The sequence below is a fragment of the Lepidothrix coronata genome, unplaced genomic scaffold (genome assembly GCF_001604755.1).
Source record: "Lepidothrix coronata isolate B3197 unplaced genomic scaffold, Lepidothrix_coronata-1.0 Scaffold151, whole genome shotgun sequence".
In the NCBI taxonomy this organism is placed as follows: Eukaryota; Metazoa; Chordata; class Aves; order Passeriformes; family Pipridae; genus Lepidothrix; species Lepidothrix coronata.
In genome coordinates this window covers 352,608-376,298 of record NW_016690331.1, presented here as the reverse complement: position 1 = coordinate 376,298, position 23,691 = coordinate 352,608, and the positions used below count along the sequence as shown (strand labels likewise).

The 23,691-nt window shown below is 43.1% G+C and overlaps 1 protein-coding gene across 13 annotated transcripts in view; it reads left to right on the top strand.

The window, feature by feature from the left end:
• The first annotated feature begins 1,914 nt into the window (after positions 1-1,914).
• The window catches only part of ADCYAP1R1 (ADCYAP receptor type I), a 142,408-nt gene continuing 120,631 nt past the window's right edge, over positions 1,915-23,691 (top strand). For 9 of the 13 annotated variants that reach the window (XM_017828708.1, XM_017828707.1, XM_017828705.1 and 6 more), the window contains exon 1: positions 1,915-2,490. The gene's annotated coding sequence lies outside the window, so the exon portion shown is untranslated. Of the gene's footprint in view, positions 2,491-3,347; positions 3,380-6,091; positions 6,145-23,691 lie in introns of those variants that run through there. The other 4 variants (XM_017828697.1, XM_017828698.1, XM_017828700.1 and 1 more) reach the window with 4 other exon arrangements.

Sequence of the window (23,691 nt, the reverse complement as noted above, 5' to 3'; positions counted from 1 at the left end):
TAGTTGATTCTTTGCTCTGCTTCACGGTGCTGGATCAAACCCAGAGCTGAAGGCACTCCCAATGTGTCTGTGCCTGCCTTTCTCCAGGGAAGGCATCTGTGCAGCCATGGGGCTGCTCCTGTGCCAAGGCAGCGGGAGCAGGGCTGTCTGTGCTCCTGTTGTGGAGCTGTGTCCCACCCAGGCTCCTGCACCAGGGCTGAGACCCACAGGGGCTACAATGTACAAGTAAGCAACTGTGTCAGGCATTTTCACACTGGACAGGTAATGGATTTGGTTGGTTTTAAAACCACATTGCTTTTTTTGTTCTCCTTTTTTTAATCTGGGGTCAGAGTAAAAGCAAGGTCGATTTGAAATTAATTTACGTGCTAAGGGAAATAGAAGGTGGGAGATGCAGAAAATGAAGGGGAAGGGGTAAAAAACTGGAGAAAAGGAGGCCTAGGGGAGACTTTTTTACAACAACTACCTGAAAGGAGGTTGTAGGTGAGGTTCAGCCTCTTCTCCCCAGCAACTAGCCCCTGGACAAGAGGACATGGCCTCAAGCTCCATCAGAGGAGCTTCAGGTTGGACATCAGGAAGAATTTCCTCACTGAAAGGGTTGTCAAGCATTGGAAGGGGCTGCCCAGGGAGGTGGTGGAGTCACCTTCCCTGGAAGTGTTCAAGAAATGACTGACCTCAATGCTGTGGTTTAGCTGACATGGTGGTGTTTGGTCAAAGGCTGGACTTGATGATCTTGGAGGTCTTTTCCAACCTTAATGAGTTGGTGATTCTTTGGACAGGTAAGAGGAAAGGGCTTCCACAATAGGAAGAGTAATAGCAGGTACACAGGTATCATGGAATTTCAGGGTAATTAGAAGAACCTCATTAGCAGGTAGCTTCTCTTACAGCACAGGTCTCATGGGATTTGGGTGAGGATTTGGGCATTCAGCACCTCAAATTCTTCACATGGATCTGGGTGGCTGAGAGCAGCATGGTTGGCAGCAGCAAAAACAGTGTGGTACCAGTGTCTCCATGGGATGTGCTGTCAGAGGCTCCTCTAAGGCTGCTATAGATACCCAGGCTCCTTTAGGGAACATTTTCCAGGTCTGGAGAGCTTTCCCTTGAAGGCTGATCTGCAGAAGGGAGTCAGTGACTGGATGCTTTTATGTATGTACCTTGCAGGGAACATGTGCCACCCTGCTCTTCTCCTAGTGCTAATCACAGGAATCAGCTGGACAGCCCTTCCCTTCATCACCAACCATCTCAGCACTTTCCACAGCTCCACTCCACTGGTTTTCCAGTAACAGGTTCGACTCCTGCACTGGTGGTGCAGGGATGCTGTTGCTGTGCAGCTCTGAGGCAATGCAGGACAGTGCAGATGCTGCTGTTCCCGTGCAGTCCCTTCTCTTCCTGGGTGTGTGTCTGCTTTTCCAAGCTCAGAGGGCTCAGCCTGGACACAGGCCACCTACCCATCTGCAAATACCATCTGCAAAATGGTGCTTCCAGCTGAAATTCCTGCCCTGCTTCCCCTCAGTTTCCCTCAACTCCAGCTACTTTATCACTTTTCTTTGCAACCAACTCTCTGCAGCTCAGGGGGAAATTGGCTCTCCCTTCATCCTCCCTCCCACAGCCCCTCTCCCTCCCAGCAGCGATGCCATCCTCCCTCCCTCCCATCGCCGTCTGCTGCTGACCCTGGCACACTAATTAAATAAGAAACAAAAATCTCTGAGAAATGTGGCTGAGGTGACACGGAGAAGAAAGATTTGGGGGAGATGGGAAGAGAGGAAAAAAAAAAAGGGGAAAAGGGTTGATTTAAAAAACTTGATTTGAATAAATCCCTCCTCCTGCTCCTCCTCATTGGTTTCTTTTCCTCCTCCATATTAATGAGAGCAGCCAAGGAGAAGCTATTGGTTCCCTATCGCTTTCCCTTTCCTCAGGCACTCGGGGGAGGAGGTGTTTGCATTTCTCCGCAGGACCAGCTCGCTTTGCAGAGCATTGTCTGGGTATGAGAATCACACACAGGCACAGGGACAGGGGCGAGCGCACCGGAGCATCTCACTCGGGCAGAGCATCTCAGCCAGCCTGAGCACCCTTTCAGTCCCTTGCCCCTCCCTGAGCACCAACAGCCCCCCCCTAACAAAAGAGAAAAAAAAGAGAAAAAACAAAGTTTGCAAATATCCCGCCTCCCCCTTTGGTTTTTTATTTTTATTTTTTTTTTTTTATTATTTTTGGTTAGGTGGTTGTTGGGGTTTTTTTTAATATTTTAGCGATGGCAAATTCCTTCACGGCCAGGAGCTGGCCCATCCCCTGAGCAAAGGCAGCTCGGACATGACCGGCAGGCGAGGGAGGAGGAGGAATTTGGATTCCCTTCGGAGGCGCCGACCCCTCCTCCGGCCGGGGGGGAGCGCGGAGCCGGCGGGGCTGGACCGGCCGCTGTCCCCCCGCGGCCCCCGCCCCGCCCCGCACCACGGGGATGCGGCATCTCCAGCGCCGGGACGGATCCCTGCTGCAATGGTAAGTCCTCTCCTTCCTTCCCCAGCTCCCCCCGGCGCTGCCCCATCCCCAGACCCCGGGGACGCCAAAGCGGCAAAGCGAGGAGGACCCGCCGGCTCGTCTCGACAGTGATTTACCGGCTCTTCCCTCCGCTTCCCCAGGTCCTGGGAATACTTCTTTAGCGGGGAATCGCACGCAGGCTTCCTGCCTCCGGCACAACTGTAGGCTCGGAGGATGCGTCCTCCAGATAGGTTTGGCTCTTCCCGAACCAATCAATCTCCCTTCGCGAGTGGTGACAGGTTAAGGCGCTCAGTATGGGAATCACGTCTGGTTTTAACACAATATGGCTGGTAAATAAAATGTGATTGCTAAACGGCCCCCGCTGCTGCTGGCGGCATTTCCGAGCCCCCGGCTCCCTTTGCAGTTCTGCATCTTCACCTGCCGCAGAAACTCTGATTCACCCTCCGAGCAGAGCACCAGGACATCCCCGCTTTTCCTGTGGGGTAGCAGGAGAGGTTGCGGTCAGTGTGCCTTTGACCTCTGCTTGCCTCCGGGCACTTCTCCTTCTCAGGGTTTGAACGGCTGGTTCCGATAAGACCATCTTCATGCAAAGCACATCTCAAGTCGGGGGGTGGCTCACAGGACAGGCTCTTTTCCGATGTGCTGAGAATTTAGGACGTGAACCCTTCAGGTGTGTGTTGGAATCTGAGGAGTTTGCAGCCAGGGGGATTAAGATACTGAGATAATGCAGCATGTTGTTCAGAACTGGAAAATGCCTGGGAAAAAAAAAGGGGGGATTTGGTTAGTGACATCCCAGTGTTTATCACCAGACAATCATCCCACTCACGTAGAAGCACGTCTGGAAGAACTCCCTGGAAGTCAGTGGATTTCTTCTGCATCTGATCTGCAGGTAAACAGAATCTGGCCTTTAGCTTGAAGGATATATTGGAGTAGCACAGGAGGGAACTATAATAAGAAGGAAATATTAACTACAGTGAAAAAGGCAGCAAAGTGACCTAATTCTTTCCCGGGGTATTATCAGTTACCATCCCTCTGGTGCCTGTTAATTACAGTGCAAGTGCTGGACTGATACGACAACGTAGAAGTGAAGGAGCTTTCGGGATATTTTATTTAATCTGTTGGAGTCAACAAACAACAAAGAGGTTTTCTCTTGCTGTTCTTTGGGTGCACAGCCACCTCACTTCTCTGTTCAGCCTATGCAGCGCTGGTCAGGTACAGCAGGGAAACGTTCCGTGGCTAATCAGAGGGAATGTTTGTTTACTTGAGGCTAAGGACAGAAGGAAGGCAAACTCCTTAAAGTGCTGCTGGTGTAGCTGCAGAGAAGGAACGTGTTATACAAGCATCTGTCTTTGGCCAATGCAAAGCACGCTGGAGGTGGCTAGGAAGAAGTTGTCCTGTGGGGTGGGTAAGGCAACGCTGCTGCAATTTGGTGGATAATTAAGGAATGCTGGACAGTGCAATAATGGGAGTTGGATTAAAGTTGATATGTCTGCTTGTCGTCCTGGTTACAGTTTTGGGTTGTGGTCTTGTACCTTTATCCCCTCCTGTCCCTCTGTGCTGCAGGCAGTGGTTGCTGCTTTGTTGTCATTCAGGACAGCTCCAGTTGATCTGTTATTGTTCAGGCAATAGCAACTGTTATTGTCCAGGCAGTTCATCTCATCCAGGAGTGGAAGGTTTCTGGTGGTTTTGTTTTCTCCAATCAGAGGCATGAGTACATGACTGGAAGGATAACCATTGACACTGCACGGGCTCAAAGGTCAGGGGGGGCTTTCTGTGTGATAAATACACTTATTTCTCTTTAAACAGAGAATTAGCCTTGTGATGAGTAATTAGCCTTGAATGGCTTGGATGGCTTTAGCCTTCCATCATTCCTTGGGGTCCCTGTGAGGAATTGGAGGGTTCCTTCCTCCCTGTAGGTTTAAGATGTCTGTTGTTTGCACGGCGGGGCCAAAGCCACACAGATCTGTCCAGATCTGCTGTCGGTGTGTTTGGGAAGCTCACAAACACCAAGGCAGGAGTTTTGTTGTGGGATGATACCAGGGAGAGAGAACCAGAGACTTCTGAGATTGTGGGCTGTGCTGTTGATCACACTCAGACCTTTGTGCATCACATCTCTCTTCATTTGGCTGACTGAGCTGGCATCCTGGAGATATTTTTTTCCAGGGTTGAGTTCCATATGTGCCTATGCCTTTGAGAAGTTGAGACCTGTGTCCCCAAGCTGATTCATTCCACTGTAGCAGATTTTGTTTTCCTTTCCTTCCTTTCTGAGCTCACTTAGTACAAACAGTCTAATTCCTAAAATTATCTTTAAATGAAAGCAGAGTATTTGAGTGAAGAATCACTGAGAAAAAGCAAACTCAGGACAGGATCATGTTCTAATTCATCTCTGGCAGAGAGATCTACAGAGATATCAGGTCTGTAACAGTTAGTTCTGATTTAACAGAAGGGTTATTCATTTGGCACTGTTTTCAGGAGAGTTAAACTGATGCAAGGACATAGAAGTCAGAGGAGATACTGAATTTTATTTCGCCCCATTCCTTGGCCCAGGGGGTGCAGCCACAACTTTAAGTCAATGAAGTGAATTTTTTTGTTGGCTCATGTTCCTTGGTTTCCAATCCCTCTTCTCCTTTCACCTCCAGCCATCCCATACCACCTGTGATTTGGTACATACCGCAAACAGTGGGATTTTGGGGGGAGTTTTCCACATCAGGACAGAAGTGGAACAACTCTACTAAAAGGGATGTAAATGCAGCAGTGAGCAAATCCCTCTTTTTTCCCATCCACAGCTTAAAAGTCATCTTTGCTGTTCCTGTATCATCAGGGTTAGCTGCAGCACCACTGAAACAAGCTGTTTCAGAGTATTCCTGTTTCCCAGTACACAGCATCCCTGATGAGACACTTTCCCAGTTCCCTTGGTGTGCTGAACTTGTTCTGTTCTTAAGAAATGCTTTGCATACAGAAAGGTATTTGGTAGTTTTCCACAAGTACTGGGATTCACGTGTCTGCTGTGGCTGCTGAGACGCTGTTTGGATTGTAATTGAGTGGGCACAAATACATGGGAAGAGAAGCAGATTTTTTTTTTTTTCAGAAGCTTCACGGCAGAATGTCCTCACCCCATTGCTTTGCCGGTGTTTGATTCTCTGCCCACCTTTTGCTCTGTCAGTTTATTGATCTGTCTCCTTAGCCTTGACTTTTTACCCCCACAAAAACAAATCAGGAATGTGTATAAAACTCGCCGGATTGTTCCAGCCTTGTTTATGTAACTCACTGCAGCTCATTGACTGTGTTCCCGTGCAAACTGGTGGGCTCACCTCTAGAGCAGGATTAGTAATTTCAGGGTTGAACTTCTTATGACAAACCGTTCCATCTTCTAAAGAAAAGGCAGGAGCGTCATCACACAGAGCATTTAAAGCTGACATGGCTGTTGTGCTGAGGAATATTCCCTTGGGAAGGGTCCTGCAGAAGTACACGGATGCGGTTGCCGGGACTCGGTTGCTGCTCTGGTTCCGGGCTACTGCTGAATCCAAATTCTTCTGAGATCATCACCCCATGGAATGAGCTGATTTGCATCTGACTTTAATCTGCCCTGGAGACATCCTGCAAGTCTCATCCCTGCTCATTCAGGTGTCATATTTTACTCTCGGATGGCTTAAGGTAGGATTATGCTCTGAAACTGCTCTGATCCATTTAATTGCCATGTTATTTTAAAACAAGTTTTAAAAGGTGTGACCTCTGCTTAATGCCCTTTTTAAAAAAAGAGAACAAACACCAAAACCCAACAAATTAACTCAACAATTCTAGTTTCTGTTAATGCAATTCATAGTTCACTCTAAAACTGACAGAAAGGGGGATAAATATGTATATGGTCGAATTCTTCTTAATAATGGTTATGACAACAGCAATAATAATTTATTTTATAACACATTGGGGATATTGAAGCCCAAGAGCTCCTTACTGAGAATACAACATTAAACATCTGCCACATGTGTTTGTAGGTTTGTCCATCCAGTGTTGAGGCATTTCCCAAGAAGCCTCAGCCACAGTGGCTTTTGCACCCCATTAGAGATGGCTGGGTCACGATTGCTCAGGAGCTGCAAATGGAAGGATAATTATAGTCTGTTATCTATGATTTGTTGGTTTGCTAAATGGAGCTGAGGGTTAGGGCAGGAAGAGATGTTTTAATCTGTGTGGTGGGTTAATAGCCCAGATTTTTTATTTTTATTAATTTGTTCCTCGGAATGAGGCAAGTTTTGCTTCTTTCTCTCACTGCAAGGGAGAGCATATTATCCCATCTGATTCTGTGAAGATTATTAAGGAAAAACTCTTTATTGAAGGGAAACCTGACTGGATGAAGCTTTTAATTGCTGGGCAGTAGGTGTATCATCAGGTCCATCTTTGAGTAGTGGAGGGGTAAAAATTTCCTCTTTCTCAAGGTGAAAACTTGGCCCTCAATGATCCTTGGCAAAACTATTGTTCACTTCATGAGGAGGAAGGCTTTCTCATTCAGGAGTGTTTGGCTGCCTGGATGATGTTCATCTACTCTCACTTGGGCATCTGAAAACTAAATGGTCACATCCAAACCAATCCCCCTAATTCCCTATATTGGAAGTGAGGAGGGGGGTTCATCCCAGCCTGAAGTGGGTCAGATGAGTCACCCCATGGATGTTCTTGCAGCAGTGACTCAGAGACACATCCACAACCAGTGAGGTGGATCCTTCCATGGTGTCTCAGAGGCATCTCTTGCTCCCATCCTCTCTTGCTCCCATCTTTGCTCAGAGGGGAAGGCTGGTAATATTTTGCCAGCTCATGGGAATAGCAAACTGTGATAGGTGGTGAGTTTTATGAAAAGCTCAAGATCTTTGTGGTGGACCCCACATCTTCCTCACCCACATCTTCCCTTTACTCAATGAAGGGCAGACTCAGCTGCTGGAGAATTCATGCCACATGTCCCAGGCAACCTCCTATCCAGTTGTCTTTTTTTTTTTTTTTTAACGATTCATTGATTTTTTTAAACCTCAGAGGCTTCCTTAGTGTATCGACACTTCCTCCTTCTGTCCAATTACTAAGAGGGATTTGCCAGCTGAAGCTCATATGTAATTTTGTGAACAGGTGGGGAAGCATCACCCCGGGGAGACATCCAGGACAGCCACAGGATTTTCTGCAGGCAGAGGCAAACCCCCTCTGCCTGTTCTCTGAGCCAGCCAGGAGCTGTGCAAAGCTCCAGATCTCATCTAATATCCCCTGCTCCTGAATGGGGGACTGGAAGTTGCACGAAGATGGAGATGAATGCTGACCAGACCTCATTAGCTTAGGGTTGGCACCTTGTGAAATACATTTTAACCAGCTTGGAGCACTTGTGGTGCTTAGAACTAGGTGACCTAAAAGCCAGCTTTTTGCCATATATCAATGCCTAAATGCTTTTTTTATTTTAACGCATTCACCCTCTGTCCTAAGCTAACAAAGTCCACTGATTAATAGATTTAATTAACACCTTCCTCCTTAATTATGGCCTTTAAAATTGTTTACTGAAATCCAAATAATGTAAAAAAAAAAAATAAAAACATGAACCTCTCTGAACACAGTGATATGTAGGCTGGAGTTAAAGTTGTAGCAGTAAGAGATACATTTCCCTGCAGCAGAAAGAAATTATATATATTTGGAAAGGGAGTTGAAAATAGCTAAGAGATCCTTAACTATTAATTTCTTTTCCTGGAATGGAAAGACTTTATTAACTCACAACATTTTTGTTTCTGTTCTTACTGTCCCATTTTTGCAGTAGGTTTACAGAAGTTTTTTTTTTATTTCTAGTAAAAATATAAAATGGCATGCTCATGGTCATAAGTATAAAGCATTTCCTTTTAAAAAGAAATATTTTTATAATGACATTTTACACGTATCTAAATTCTTAAATTGATATAATTAGTTCCAAAAGCCAAATAGGAGCTTGGGCTTAGTATGCATCTAAGATTTTGGACACACAACAGAACTTTCTCTCTTGGCCTAGAAACAAACTCTCTCAAGAAGCCAGCACAAGTGCATTATATAAAGACCCAAGTTAAAGTTAGTAAAGTTACTCATTTCCTGTGGTTTAGAGAGCTGGATCTTTGGATCCCTTCCAGGAGTTTTTGGGCTCCAGCTTAAGATGCAGAGGAGATGAGAGAGCATCCGAAACACTGCAGATGCTCAAGCTCTTCATGACTAAGGCTGGGAATGTGTCACAGCTGCCACTGCAGCCTCGGATGCCACAAGCCACACTCATTCACTGGGGTTGCGTGGAGTTTGACAGCTTGGATGGGGTTTTTGTGCTGCTGAATGGGTCAGTTAGAGATGATTACAGGCAGTGGGTGAACAGCTGGAACAAACTTCATTACAGAGCAGCTCTTGGTGGCTGCAGAGAGAGCAGCATGAAAAGCCAATATCAGCCATGTGGAAGTTGTTTCTCTGCAGTGTTCAAGCCTCTGGACGCTGCTCTGTATTCTCCAGCTTTTTGTTCTCTGACTTGTTCTTTGTACCACAGCTGGATGTTGTAACAATGGTGATGGCAAAGAGCCTTCACAGGCTACCAAAGTCTGAGTTTTATTCAGAAGAGGAGAAGAAAAGCATGTCAGGGCCTTTGTGGTTCCCCCAGCAAGTGTGCCCCTGACAGACATTCACCTCTGGTATTCAGCTCATTCCCTTTCCTCTGTATGGAAGACTTGCAGGTCTCTTTTGCTAAGATATTTTTCTATCAAGCTGACCAGAAATGGGTTTCAGCTCACAGATCAAGACACCTAAAGACAGGTGTGGGTTTTGATGTGTCTACCTGTACCCAAGTACAGAAACTCCTGTTATAGTAAAAGGAGATTTAAGACATGATTCAGTCACTCAAACACAGGTGTTAAGTGTCTTTTGAGATCCCCTGGGGTATCTAACACCCATTAGGGATCTGTAGGCATGATGTTTATCTACAGCACATCATTTCCCCTCTGTGTGAGGGCAGGTTAAATCCCCTGGGGTATTGGTGCACCAAACACCAGCGTTTAGGCTACTGATCCTGGCCCCTGGCCAGTGCCCAGTCAATACAGATAAATACATTTATCTATTATAGACTGAGCTCTGTAGCTCTTTAGCCTAACAAGTCTTCAATAAATACCACTAAGATGGTTTAATCTGCAGTCTGAATTCTGTCCTGGGTTTCTGATCCCTCCTGATGATTTAGAATGAGACTGATCAAATCTTGGACACGGTGCTCTTACCACACACACAAAGAGTTATTTGATTTTTATATGTGCAGGGCTTGGAAATACCCTTTTGTGTTGCTGTCTTAGGATCACAGGAAAGATACTGGGCCAGAGAAGAATTACTGAATTGCTACATTGCAGGTATATCTATTTGGCTGCAAATCATTCTTGGACATTTCCTGAGACAACCTTGAGACTGCATTTGCCTTTCTCCAGATTCAGCTGCCACAGGCAGCTCCTGGTTATCCTGTGCTTGGATAATCCAGAGGGTGTGTTTCTCCCTATATAATTTACACTGAATTGTTCTCAGCCTGTTTCCTTGCACAACTCACTGGTCCATGCTGGCTCTGCCCTGATACCTCACCATTCTCCCTTCATCTGTGCATCATTGTCATCTTAATCTCAAGCAGAGGAAAAGGTCAATCCACAGCAGATGTGCTGGATTCACACCCATGATCTGGCTTCAGTTTCCTCTGACAGCTTGGCTGAATATTCTGACTTCATCCTGACATTTTGGATGTCCAAGACACAATTCTTTTGTTGCTCAGGTTGCTCTCTCCTTCTAGGAAGAGGAAGAATTTCTGGATTCTTTGAATGTTTGTGATTCACCAGCTTCAGTCTGGAGTTTTTCCTTGAGAGTCCTTTTCCCAGCTTCCTTGAGATGTAGGTTCCCTGGAATTTAGCATTTTTAATGCAAAAAGGCCTTTTGTCCAGATCCCAAAGTGCTGTTGCCTTTACAACCTGATTGTTTCAGTTTCTCCAAACTCTCCTTTTTTGAATGAAGAATGTCAACCACACACTTTCTTTGGTCAAGGTTTGTGTTGGTTTTGACTGCTTTCATTTTTCTGGCATTTTCTCTGTCTCCACAAATCATAGAGGTGGCTCCAAGGTGATTAAAGCAAAACATGACCTATTTAGAGCTTCAAAGCACCAGGGTTTAATGTCATTCTGATAGATGCAGCATCTCAAGCTCTTCTGGGGAGATTTGTGTGCATCAGTTTGGAAAAACCTCTGATGAAACTCTCCCTGAAAGAAAAAAGTTTCTGTTTACTTTCCAGAATCCACTTTACCTGTAGCATCTTCATCTGGCAAAACAAATCTCACATCTTCCTAGCAAAAACAAAAATGGATTGTCCAGACTAAGAGTCTCCCTTTTGACTTTATTGTCTCACTAAATTGACCTCTTGCTTTCCTTCCCACTGTCCCTACTGAATTAGAACAACAAGGACATAATTAACTGCTTCACTATTTCCAAAGACCTTCTGAGACAAACTTCAATAAATAGATTATGCATATTTTGCAGTGGTTTCATGTCCACCACTGCTGCTTTATGCAGCACCATGGATGTGACCCGTTGCCAAGTCTATTCACAGCCAGAAGTTTAGGGTAAAATGTCATTAAAAATGTGGGTATTAAAACAACAATGGGAAAGCTCAACTGGACAACTTAGATAATTTGGAACTCATGGCTATTTTCTTAAAAGGTGAGAAAGAAGTTCACCTGAACATTGACACACTGTTCATTTCTTCGCTGGCTGGAGAAACTCTCACTTGATATTGTTCTTCATGAACTGACAGATTATTGCCTGCTGCATGTCATATACCAAAATGTCTAAATTGAAAAACACTTTCATTTAAACAGAGGTGGTCTGAATTTTCTGGCAATCATATATAATTTTATATAATTTCCCTTTTGTTTCTCCTCTAAGTACTTGCTCTAAAATACAACGTTTTTATGTGTGCGGATTTCTGGGTGGGATTAAAAGGCATTTATTGAATGTTGCCTTTGCAACAATGAAATCTGTGGAATCCAGATTTCAATTCTTTTGATCTCAGGTTTCTAAAATAATTCACGTGAATTGGACACTCTTTTTGCCTTCATTAACTATGGGGGAATTCTGGGCAGTGAGTGCTGTGGAAGAGCCAGGAAAACCAGACAAGATGATCCGAGAAAAAAGTGAACAGATCTCCCCATTCCATGTAAACTGGCCAGATTGGAAGGAATATGCAGGTGTGTCTCAGAGCATGGCCAAGCTAATCCATATCACTCTCTTTAGCAGCTTGTTCAAACTTGCATTTTATAAATCAGCTCTGAGAGCTTTAACCCAAAACGTTACAGGTTGTGATTTGCAGGCTGGTTCCAACATGCAGAATTTTTCTGTAACCTCTGCTGTGTCCAAAATGCATCATCCTGCTGTGCTGCTAGTTCTGTGTGACAGAAAAATCACCAACTTTAGGATCCCAGTGCCTATTTTATCCTACAACAGGTAGAAGAACAGACCAGAGATCCCAGTCTGTACAGAAATGTCCAGAAAGAGCATTTGCATCAGGAATGACAAAAAGGAAGAGGAAAGACTTGGAGATGGCTGAGCCTCCCTTGTTTCACATCTCTGCAAGTGTCCTCAACACAGAATCATAGAATCATGGAATCATGGAGTCACAGAATGGTTTGAGTTACAAAGGGCCCATTCCAACCCCCTGCCATGGGCAGGGACACCTTCTGCTATCCCAGGTGGCTCCAAACCCCATCCAACCTGGCCTTGGACACTTGCAGAGATGGGGCAGCCACAGCTTCTCTGGGCAACCTGTGCCAGGGCCTCACCACCCTCTGATAAAAGAAGGTAATAATCCCCAAGAATTTCTTTTCTTACTAAAGAAAATAATAATCTCCATCTTTCCTCAAAATGCATCTCAAGACTTTGCTTCGTTGGCTGGTGGAGATACCCAGATCAGAATGTTTTCCCAACATCCTCCTGCCTTGATTTTCAGCACTTCTGAGGGTTGTATTAACCTTTGTGGCAATTTTTGCTCCTCTAAGATAAATAAGGCTAAGAAAAATTACTGATGTCAGGGAACATGAACAAATAAAAATCTAATGGGTTCTGAATTGAACCCAGCAGAGTAGTGACATCACCTAAAGCTGCCCTCAGCCTTCCACAAAGTTCTCATCTCTAAGATATAAACTCTTCCACTCTCAGCAAAATAATCCATAGTGATTTGACAGTCCATTTAATAATCCATTGGGCAAAAGAGTGAATGCACTTCCTCCAAGTACTTTCCACTCCCCCATGTGCTGTTGTCATTAAGTATCCTTCTTTTCTGTGTTTCCTCTTTGTCCAGTAGGGATTAAGACTCTTCCAACATTAAGATGAGCTCCATGGCTGGCAGCTCTGCATTTTCATACCTGGCTTTACAAAATGCTCTATATGATCCCACACCTTATTCTTTATAGTCTCTATCAGTGGACTGCTGTCTTCAGTGACCCAGGAGTTACAATACAAAGCAGTGTGACCTGCACCTTGCTCCACCTGCTGTTTTGAGTTTTCCCTTTTAATTTCCTGTGAGCAGCTTTGGAAGAGCTCCTGTGCAGTGCTGGGCAACGAGGTGAGGGAAGGAATCGTGTTATTTGTGTCAGCAATGCTGAAATGTTTGTCAGGTATATTCATCCTACTTGTTGCAACTTGGCCTTTACTACAATACCACTGAATAAACGAGACATGACCCTGATTTCTCAATATGTCTCTTAGCAAATATTCTACCAACGTTCTTTGAACTTTTTAAAAATAAATAATTTAGACGAATCAGTCTAAATGCTGAAACTTGTTTGTTCATTTGCTGATTTACTCAACGTGTGCCTTCAACACCAATGAAGTTCCATTGGAAAAGCACAACACCCTGCACAAGACACATGGAGAGTTACAGTTTAGATAGGTTTCTGTAAGATATTTATATCATGGAATCATAGAGTGGCCTGGATTTGAAGGGACCTTAAAAATCAGCTCATCCCATCCCCCTGCCATGGGTGGGGACACCTTCCACTAGCCTAGGTTGCTCCAAGCCCTATCCAATCTGGCTTTGGACACTTCCAGGGATGGGGCAGCCACAGCTTCTCTGGGCAACCTGTGCCAGGAGTCTCACCACCCTCACAGGGAAGAATTTCTTCCTAATTTTCAGTCTAAACCTACTCTCTTTCAGTTTAAAACCATTCCCCCTTTTCCTGTCACTACATGCCCTTGTAAACAGACTCTCTCCATCATATCTGCATAGATATAAATTTCTACAATATATCTAAGGAGCATGAGAATATAAAGTTCAATTTTTTTTCCCTGAGGGAGAAATTTTAAATCATTCAGACGTCTTGTGCCCCAAAATAGCTTTTTTTTTCCCCTCCACTATCCATTACAGGATTCTGGGATGAGTTGGTTATCTATAAATGTTCACAAGGTATCTCTCTGAAGTTACTGGAAGAAGATCCACTTTGATTTGTAAAACACTCTCTTAACTCTCCTTCACAAAACAAAGGCCTTCCATGGCGAGGATGGGACACTGCAGTTAATAGATTGAAAGCAAAAAATAAACGATCAAAATATTTCCTCTACAGATTTATAGGATTTAAAAGAGAATACTTACTCTACTCCCAAAGGGGTTTCTTAAAAGTATCGCTGTCATTATCCTAAATTGGTAGTTAAGGAATTATCTGAGGAAAGCTCACGTCAGAGTTCTCGTGTGCTCTGACAGGCACAGACTCGTCGTCAAACATTTATGAACTGCTTGGGTTCTGTCTGCAATGTGCCTTTTTATCTCTGCAACACACAGTGACAGAAATTTCTGTTGTCTTTCCGAGATAAAATGAATCTCCCTGGATGGGAAGAAAGCGTTTTCACTGAGATCTCTTCGGCAGTGGTGCATTTCCTTGGCTCTGTCAGGAATACCAATGAGGCTGGGAACGGTTAGGAAAGCAGATAATCATTTACAGTGCTCCAAAGGGAGGGGAACAGCAACAGTCTGCAGTAACCTGGGGGAATCTGATTTCCAAAAACGTTGCTCTCTATGCAATATTTAATAAATAAGGTAAATATTTAATGAATAAGGCAAATGGGACAGTTGCAACCAACTCTCAGGGAACGTCATGGTCCAGAGATTGATCTCACAGGCAGTTTGGATGAGGCCAATCTAACTGGTGGTAAACAGTTCAGCAGAGTGAGTAAAAGTGATCACATGTGACTTGGCCTCAAGGCCAAGGAAGGTCCCAGACCTGATATGTTTTATAACATTAAAACCATTTCTTTTCCTTGCCCCCTCTATGAAACAACCACTGATGGTTGTTGGCTGCTCGGCTCACTGCCCTGAGCTCCTTCTTGCTCACAGACAAGTAGCTGAGAAATCACTTCTGATCCAAAGGTGGGTGATGGATTTAACATAAAAGCAAAGGCTCCTGGCTGGCTGGACACAGAGATTTTTTTCCTTGGGAGAGGATTGCTCCCTGGTTATTGAATTGGTGCCATTGGCAGATGGATTCACCATAGTCCAGCTGTTTACTTGGACAGAACAGCTTTGCTTTTAGACCTTTTAAGCATTTTTGGTCTAGAGGCCTCACAAAGGAGAGTTACAGAGGGCCAGATTACCTTTTACACAAGGGGATGGGAAATAGAAGTATCCTGCACAGAGTTAGGGACATACCAGGAGTAAACTTGTCTACAGAGAGATGTTCTGATGTTCTGGTTCTTGGATAAAAGTACATAAGCCCTCCTTGGTGCTCCCAAGGAGCCTTAGGAAGTCAAATCTGACATGGACACCTGTCCATGATAACAAGAAAATATTTTCAAAGCTCAAATGCTCTGAAATGATTTTATATTAGTAAAGCCTTTCCATGTACTCTTTTTGACCCCTTTTCTTTCAGCCTTGGCTTAGTCTCCAGCAATTAAACAAATAATTCTGCTCCTTAGTCGCTGCCTCTTCTGTTCTGTGTCTCTTTTCTATTTATTTAGCCACTCTCTGCTTCTTAGTCTGCAGCAGAACTGCAGACAGAGGATATCAGCAGGCATGCTCCTGTTTGAATGTTTTTCAGCAGAAGATGTTATTTATCAAGTTCTTTGTGGTATAAGGGACTCTGTAACTGGGGAATACATTGGCTGTGCTCAGGCAGAGAACTGCACCACTAGAGAACATCCTGGACTTCTGGAATTTGGTCACTAAGCTGTTATTAAATTATAATTACTAAATGAATGTTAAACTACTTGTGTGGCATTTTGAATGGGTTTGCAGACAGATCAACTAGTCTTCTTCTTAACAATGCCTGGGCTCAATGCAGGGGTTACCAAATCTCATGCATCATTCCCAATAGGCAGTTTGCAGGTGGTCACTCTATTTGAAGGGCTGAAGAGGTTAAACAACTTGTACACACCCTGTTTGCCTCAATCCAAACCCAGCACACATCTCAATTATTGTGTGGTGTGTGTGTGTGTGTGTGTGTGGCTGAAAAAAAGCACCACAAACGAACAGAGGGAGAGAATTCTGCCTCGTGCCTCCCACATTCCCAAGCTCCTCTGCTATTCTAGCTCTCCTGGCAGCACTGTTGGATTCAGAGAGGAGTATCTTAAGGCAAAATCCCTTGGCTTAGTCATGACTCCGTGCCTTGATATCTCATGTTGTGGCAAGTCTGGATTAGGGCTTTTCTGGAGCATCAGAGTTCAATCCCCACGTGAAGTCAGGACTCAGCTGAGGGAGAGAGGAGAGATCTCCCTTGGTGGACAGACCTGCCTCACCAGGGAGCTGGGAAGTGTGTTGGAAGAGAGAGTTGGCTGCACATCAAAGTGTCTGTACACTCAACTTGCAGATTCCTGGGAAGTTGTTTCCTTAGTGACAATAACAACAGGAACAATTTTAGAGCATTTTCTTCACGTCTGTTTTCAGTGCTCGAGAGATGTTCAGAAGTCGGAGTACAACTGGCACTTCTCTTCAGAAGGGTTTTTTCCTTTCTGAGTTGTTTTCTTCTCTCTTTTGTAGCTCACATCAGCACATCAGATTTATTTTTTTATAATAAGGGTCTGTCTGTCTTAGTGCTGTTGGCATTTTTAAATCCACAGACACTGTGGGAGCTGAAGGAAGAGATCTTGGAGGATTCTTCATGTGTCTCGTAAATGGTAGCAAGTTGGGAGGTTCTCCCTGCTGTGGGGCATGGAGGGTAGGTACACCTTAAAGCCAACCCCACTGCCGTGGAAGGTACTCACCAACCCCAAAATTAGGCTTGTAACAGGAGAGATTTGGGAAGTGAAATAGAAAAAAAAAAACAAAAACAAACAAACAACCAAAACTCGAAATTATGCTTGAGAGACAAATCTCACAAAAATCTTCAGCCTCCATATTTGTCACCATTCACAGTAAATTTTGAAAAGAAACTTTGAAACCTGATTTGTGGGGAAAGCAGAAATTATCATAGAATCCTAGAGAATGGGTTGGAAGGGACCTCAAAGAACATCTTGTTCCAACCCCCTGTCATGGGCAGGGACAACTTCCAGGTTGCTCAGAGCCCCATTCCAGCCAGGTCTTGAACACTTCCAGGGATGGGACATCCCTTCAAGGGGATGCCCTGGAATTAGCTGCAGAATGGGACTGCTGTAGCAACAAGACTAATTTTTGTTAGTCTTTGCTGAAGAAACCCTGTAGGATGAACACCCACTCTGCATCCTGACAATTAAAGCCCCTGAGCACAATCAGAGGAATTCGGCTTTGATTTCCAGGAAAACAAGGCTGACTGAATCCATCACAAATAGTGTGCAGTTTGGAAGCTGGGAGAACCTTTAGAGGTCACAATGTGCTAATGGAAAAAAAATTGCAAACTCTATTATCATATCTGAATTAGGAGAGCAGTCACTATAAGCTTCCTCTTTAACCAAATAAGTGACTGAAGTCAAAATATGATTCATGCAATGGGGGTGTCAGGCTATTTTATTAACAGCAGAAAGAGATTAAAATATCTCTGCTTATAATTTAAATGCTAATAATTAGCTGGGAAGAACTCTTTGACCAGGAGCAGTACAGTCAGTTCAGTAACACCACATGATACTTCCCTTGTTCAGGACATCACGTAATTATAAATAAAATTCAATGTCATGAGGAGCTTTGTTTTTCCTTCCTCATGCAGGGCTGGGGTGCTTAAAGCATTCTCTGTGTGCATTTCCAAATGTGTTTTTAATTCCTCCTCAATTCTTAGACAGTAATTCATAATTAAATTATGAATTGTTAAAAAGTAAATCAGAATGAACCATATGGCTTGGACCAATATGGCAAAATGAACTTAAAAAAAGAAATTAAGATATATGTATCCATTTAAAATCTTCCTGAAATACATTCCCCAGTTATAAAAAAGAATTTCCAAACCCTGTGTCCAAAATCACTTGTCAATCAACCTTTCTTTTGGGGGGGGGGAAATCTAAAAATGTAAATGATAAACAGAAATAGTATTTATGATTAAATATAGATTGACCATTTGCTATTTTAGCATTTTAAATTGAATCAGTAATTCAAATGGCAATCCCTGATAACTAAACAGCAAGGTTAATTAATCTCTAAGCCCTGCTGTGGACAAGTTGTGCTGATATCCACATTTCCCACCAGTGATTTGGAGCCAAATTTCAGCCTCTCTCGTGAACTGTTCCTTGCTGTTATGCAACTACTTTTTTTTCAGCATCTCACCATTATTAAGTGGTTCCAGCCTAGACTTGAATCTTTATCCTTTCATCAAAAACCTGATCAGGTTTGACTCGGTTCTGCAACGCTTGGATGATAAAAATCTGAGATCCCAAACTGTGCACTGCATGTGTATTTTACATTTAAACCACTCAGAAGTAGCTGAGAAAATGAAAGTGATTTTTCTCAGCTTCAGCCTTCCAGGCTCTTTCATGGGTGAATCTGTTAGAGCAGAATAGCAAATTAGGAATTAAAAGATTTACTAGGTTAGAGCAGAGAAATCCCACGTGGGATGCAAAATGATATGTTGGTTATGTATTGGGGAAAGGGGAAGTAAGGAGGGATGAAAACAAGTAGCACAGGAAGAGTTGAACAAATTGAACTGACAATGCACCGTTTGTGTGCTACCAACATATCAATTAAATGGCAAATGAAATAGCAGGAGAATTTGTTCCATTTTTTTTTTCCCCCTGAAAAATGTTTCTAGTCAGAAAATTAGAACGTGTACATTACTAAGCCCCATTTTCACCTGCTTTGTCAAAAATGGCAAAATGAATCTACCACTTGGTTGCTAAAATTATGAACATCAGAAATAAGGAATAGTGCTTGTAAGAAAAAGGGGGAAAAAACCCCAAACAGTTGTGTCATAAACGTTGGGCTTATGAGTTTTGAAGTCTGGAGTCTGTGCAGTTGTTTTGCAACCCTGAAGTTGCCTGAAGACACCATCACTCCAACCAACCCCATCATCTCATCACCACCTCCTGAATCTGCCGCTGAGCAGATTCAAGTTTGGGAAGATTCAGGTTTAGGGAGAGTATTCCCTGAATCCAATTGTATCCCACTGGCCCTGTTAGCAAAGCCTTATTTTATCACAGAATCACAGAACTGGAGAAACAAAGAGTGGTTTGGGTTGGAAAGGACTTTAAAGATCATCTCGTTCCAATGCCCTCGTCACGGCAGGGACACCTTCCACTAGCCCAGGTTGCTCCAAGCCCCATCCAAGCTGATCTTGGACACTTCCAGGGATGGGGCAGCCACAGCTTCTCTGGGCAACGTGTGCCAGGGCTTCACCACCCTCCCAGGGAAGAATTTCTTCCTAATACCTAATCTAAATTTGCCCAATATTGAAGCTAATCCAATTTATCGGGAGTAAATTGGGTTAGGCAATGCTCCTACGTCGGGCAGATGGGAGGCAGAGCAGCAAGGATTAGTGTCTCCAGGCTGACTGGGATTAATGTTCTTTTCAGCATGGCTACAGCTGGGGAGAGAGATGTCCACAGCCTAATACAGGTGTGAAGAACTGGCAGTCTTTCAGAGCACTCCCGTGGGTTTATTTACAGTGCTGGACAACTCGTTTCTCCAGAGGGTCAGCACAAGGAAGGAATTCCCATGTTCTTACATGCAGAAATTTCAACTATCTTTCAGCTAATGCAAACAAGCACTAATAACTTAAAAGAGTTGAAAGGAAAACATCCTGAAAGGGTAAAAAAGAGAATGTTGTGTTATTCCTTATAACAGTGATAAGAGGAGGCACAGCTGGTACTCAGAGCTAAATTAATCCTGTGTGTGCCTGTAATACTGAAGCCACCTAGATGGGAAGTACTCAGTGTCCTCATTTCTCACTCAAGTCACTCAGCAGAAGCTGCTACTTTTGTCTTCGGAGATGTAGATTGTCTTCAGGAGGTCCCTACATGTGTGAGCAAACTGGGGCATTTGGTTTGCTTTGGAAAACACATCAAAAAGGCAAGGGAAAAAGAAAAACAGATGAATTTCCGTTTTAGAGAGATGCTGGTGATGGTCTTTTGGATTGGAGCTGGATGACTGTCACTGAATAACTATTAGGATTTATTCACCTACAAATTTATGACCTGTAAGCCTTAATGTTTGGATTGGGTTTGGGATTTTTTTTTGTTTTGTTTTGTTTTGTTTTGTTTTGTTTTGTTTTGTTAGAAGAGCAATTTTCATGTTATCCCACATTATTTTGATTTAAAATTATGTTTATTTCCATTGCTGACTTGTAGATAACACAGAATACTACCACTCCTGTGCAGAATATGAGCCAGAATTATTCCTGTAAAACCTGTGGTTATGGCCCATCAAGGAAGATTTTGTAAACACTTAGAGTCAAGCAATTCTAGATGAAATTAAACAACCCAAAGGACATCTGAATCCATGCCACAAACTTTTGGTTTTGTCTAAGTGGGAGACCTGCACACACCCAAAATGTGCAAAATATTTTTGGAAAAAATTATTCTCTGCCTCACGCAGAGTTTTCATTTCATGGCTGTTCCCGAATAAAACAATGCTCAATAAAATATCCAGTTCTTTGGGCATGCTAATGGCAGCCAAGCTGTGCCCTGGAGAGTCCTCTGTGTACCAACCTACCCAGACTCCATCACAAAATTTATTCTGCCTGTCCAAAACAGCCTCACACTGTGCTGATTTCAGGTTATCAGACATTTAGTTTTTATTTACTGAGGGAAGATCATTCCCTTCCTTTCCTTTGTGTCCCTGCCCTGATCTCCCCAGTGAGACACAGGTTTCAGAAAAACACACAAACTCATCCCATGCCTCATTGACTCCAGCTGGCAACAAACCCCAGGGACAGACATGAACTCTGGGATATGAGGAGAGAAATTCCATAAAATGTGAATTCACCTTTTCTACTGCGTGCAGAGGGTTTGGTTTTTACAGGGTTTTTTTTTTGGCGGTGTTTTTTTGGCTGGTGCCTCCAATGAAAACTGGTCTTGGGTGCAGAATACATTCCCAGGGGATAACTCAAAAGACTTTGAGATGCCAGGTCACTAGACTGGGATGAGCCAGGAATTATGTGAAGATAACTCAGAGTTATTCTGTGCTACCAGTTCCTAATCCCTAGGATTGCTTTTGTGTTTAAAACCATGGATGCCTCCGAGGTTACCAATGCACAGATGAACCATTAAACTTTGCCCCAAGTTTTGCTGAATCTCATGTACCATTGGTGGTCTCTTCTTTTTTTTGTTGTACTGGTTCACCTTTAATCCTCTCTTTAATTTTCTTTTGGGATGAGAAAACCCAGAGAGGTTCCTTGCATGTAGCTCTGTGCCACCTGCAGCCATGAGGGTCATTAATAATGCATTAATAACGCAGCCCTGCAGAAATGAGGGCTTTGGAACACCTTTAGTTCTTGTCTTAATGGATTCCATCCTCTGGAGGCTGCTGAGCTGGATCTCCCAGTGCTGGAGATCAATAAAGCTTTGTCTTTCTTAGCTTGCTTTTCTTTAGATTTGATATTAGGAAATGTTCCCATTGTTTTCAAAAGTTTTTCTCAAAGGCTGACCAGGATGGGCAGATCCTGTGTTTCTGTGAGAAACCAACTTGTGAAGCTGTGCCTGCAGCACTGTTCTTGTAGGTATTTTAAAATCTTAGGATAAATCCTCTCCATAGAGTATCCAAGGAAGTAGGGGAATATTGGTGAATTTATAATAATAGAATAGAATAAAATAATAAAATGCTATTATACACTCTGGTGAAATTGTGAAATCCTGGGGCAAAATCCTTTGTCCTAAAGGGTTTCTAGAGGGTCAGAGCTTCATCCCCAAAGCGTTTGAAAGGCACATGATGATGATGATGGTGTTTTTTTCAGTGTCATTTCAGCTGAGCTTCAATTGCATATTAAAACAGGAAGGGTGTGAATGAAGACATGAACAGAATTTAAACTTGATCTGATGTGAGGAAAGTAAAGGGAGGAGGTTGCAGCAGCAATAAAAAAACCTGTTACTACACACTTCATATGATTTGATCTTAATTTGCTGCCCACTATAAGATGCTGCTAATCAGCTGAGTGTAGCTTTGGCAAAGTTTGTTTGGACTGAACCTTCTAATGCTGTGTGTCTGTCTCAATTCTATCACTTTTTTTTCCCCTCATTCTCTTCCTCCTTCCTGATGGAAAATATAGTGAAGTAGGGCATAATTAATCTGCTGCTTTGAAAAACATAATTTGGGATAATCTAACATATGCTCTGAACTCTGTGGGTTGTGCTGATTGTGTCTCAGGGACTATCCAAGGAATCTGTAGAAATTAGCTCAGTTTCAGAAGTACAATTTTAATGAGAGAACTCTCACCCAAGGCTCTGAAGGACCACCCGTGGGGAGAGAGGATTTTCACTGTGTCTTTGAAACATGAGTCAACCCAATTAAAACAGAGCAGTGGGCATTTTGGAGAAGAGGAGGATTTCAGGTTGATTGAATTTACATCTTTAGAATCCTAGGTTTTACTGGGAATACATGATGACAAAGTGACAAAGCTATCCGATGGAGAGAAATAACATTTTGGTTGTTTTCTGGGCCACAAGGGATATTCCGGTTCCACGTGATTCCTAAAGGAAAATGTGAATCATCCCAAGTTGGGCTGCATCTGATCCAGTGACCATCCTGCCAATTTATAAACTTCATCATCAAACGTCTTCATACCCATAATCAGGATTTCCAGCTTTCACCTCAACAGCCACATCCAACAGAGGAAAATTACCCCCTTTTTATAGTTCCCATTGACTCCTGGTCACAGAACTGCTGTAGATAAGATTGAAGGAAATTGGAGTTCCACAGAATTAATTATATTGTGTTGTAATGGATACAACTGATCTCTTCTAGTTGTGTTTTGTTGAGTTTAGTTCTGGGGTTTTTTGGCACCTCTCAAATTAATAAAATAAGAGAACACATAATATCTCAAATTTTGCATGTGCTTGTATGTTTATATTAAACAGTTTTGATCCTGCATTGCTCTGACCTTCCCAGGTATTCCCTTAGGAACATATTTTGCCACCTCATAGGGTACCCTTGTGCCAGCTTATCTTCTAGAACTCTCATCTGGAAATCCATGAGCAGATCATGAAAACGACTATAGAAATAACAACTTTTAATCACAGGGTGAAAAGATGATTCTGTGGGAACTAATCACTTCAGTTCATTTATATTTGCTTTTCTTTTCTAGAAGTAGTGGAGCTACTTAATTTAGAGTGACAGTGAAGCGGTGGTTTATGAATTAAGGTGAATATTTACATTATCTAGATTTTGGTTTTTAAAAAGCAGTCATCATATGAGGCTTCACAGCTGTAAGTCATGGGCATTCACACTCTTTTAAGGTATTGGACACCCCAAAATATGACCTCAGCTAAGACATCATCAGTGTTCTGAACTGTGGTAACCTAAAACTTAGTTTTATAATGTGAAATAATTTTGCAATGCTACCAGAGTTATTCGGAGTTCCAGATTTTTCATAAAACAAACTACCTAGAGACAAACTAAAAGAGAGGGCTCAGAGGGTTGGGATTGTCTGCAGTTGTCACCATGTCATTTAATATGACATTGCTTCATGAGGCAGAGTGCAAAGGGCTTGGCTTTGTAACCTGCTGAAAGGAAGGAAAGGAAGGAAGGAAGGAGGAAGGAAAGAAGGAAAGAAAGAAAGAAAAGGAAAAAGAGAAAAAGAAAGAAAGAAAGAAAGAAAGAAAGAAAGAAAGAAAGAAAGAAAGAAA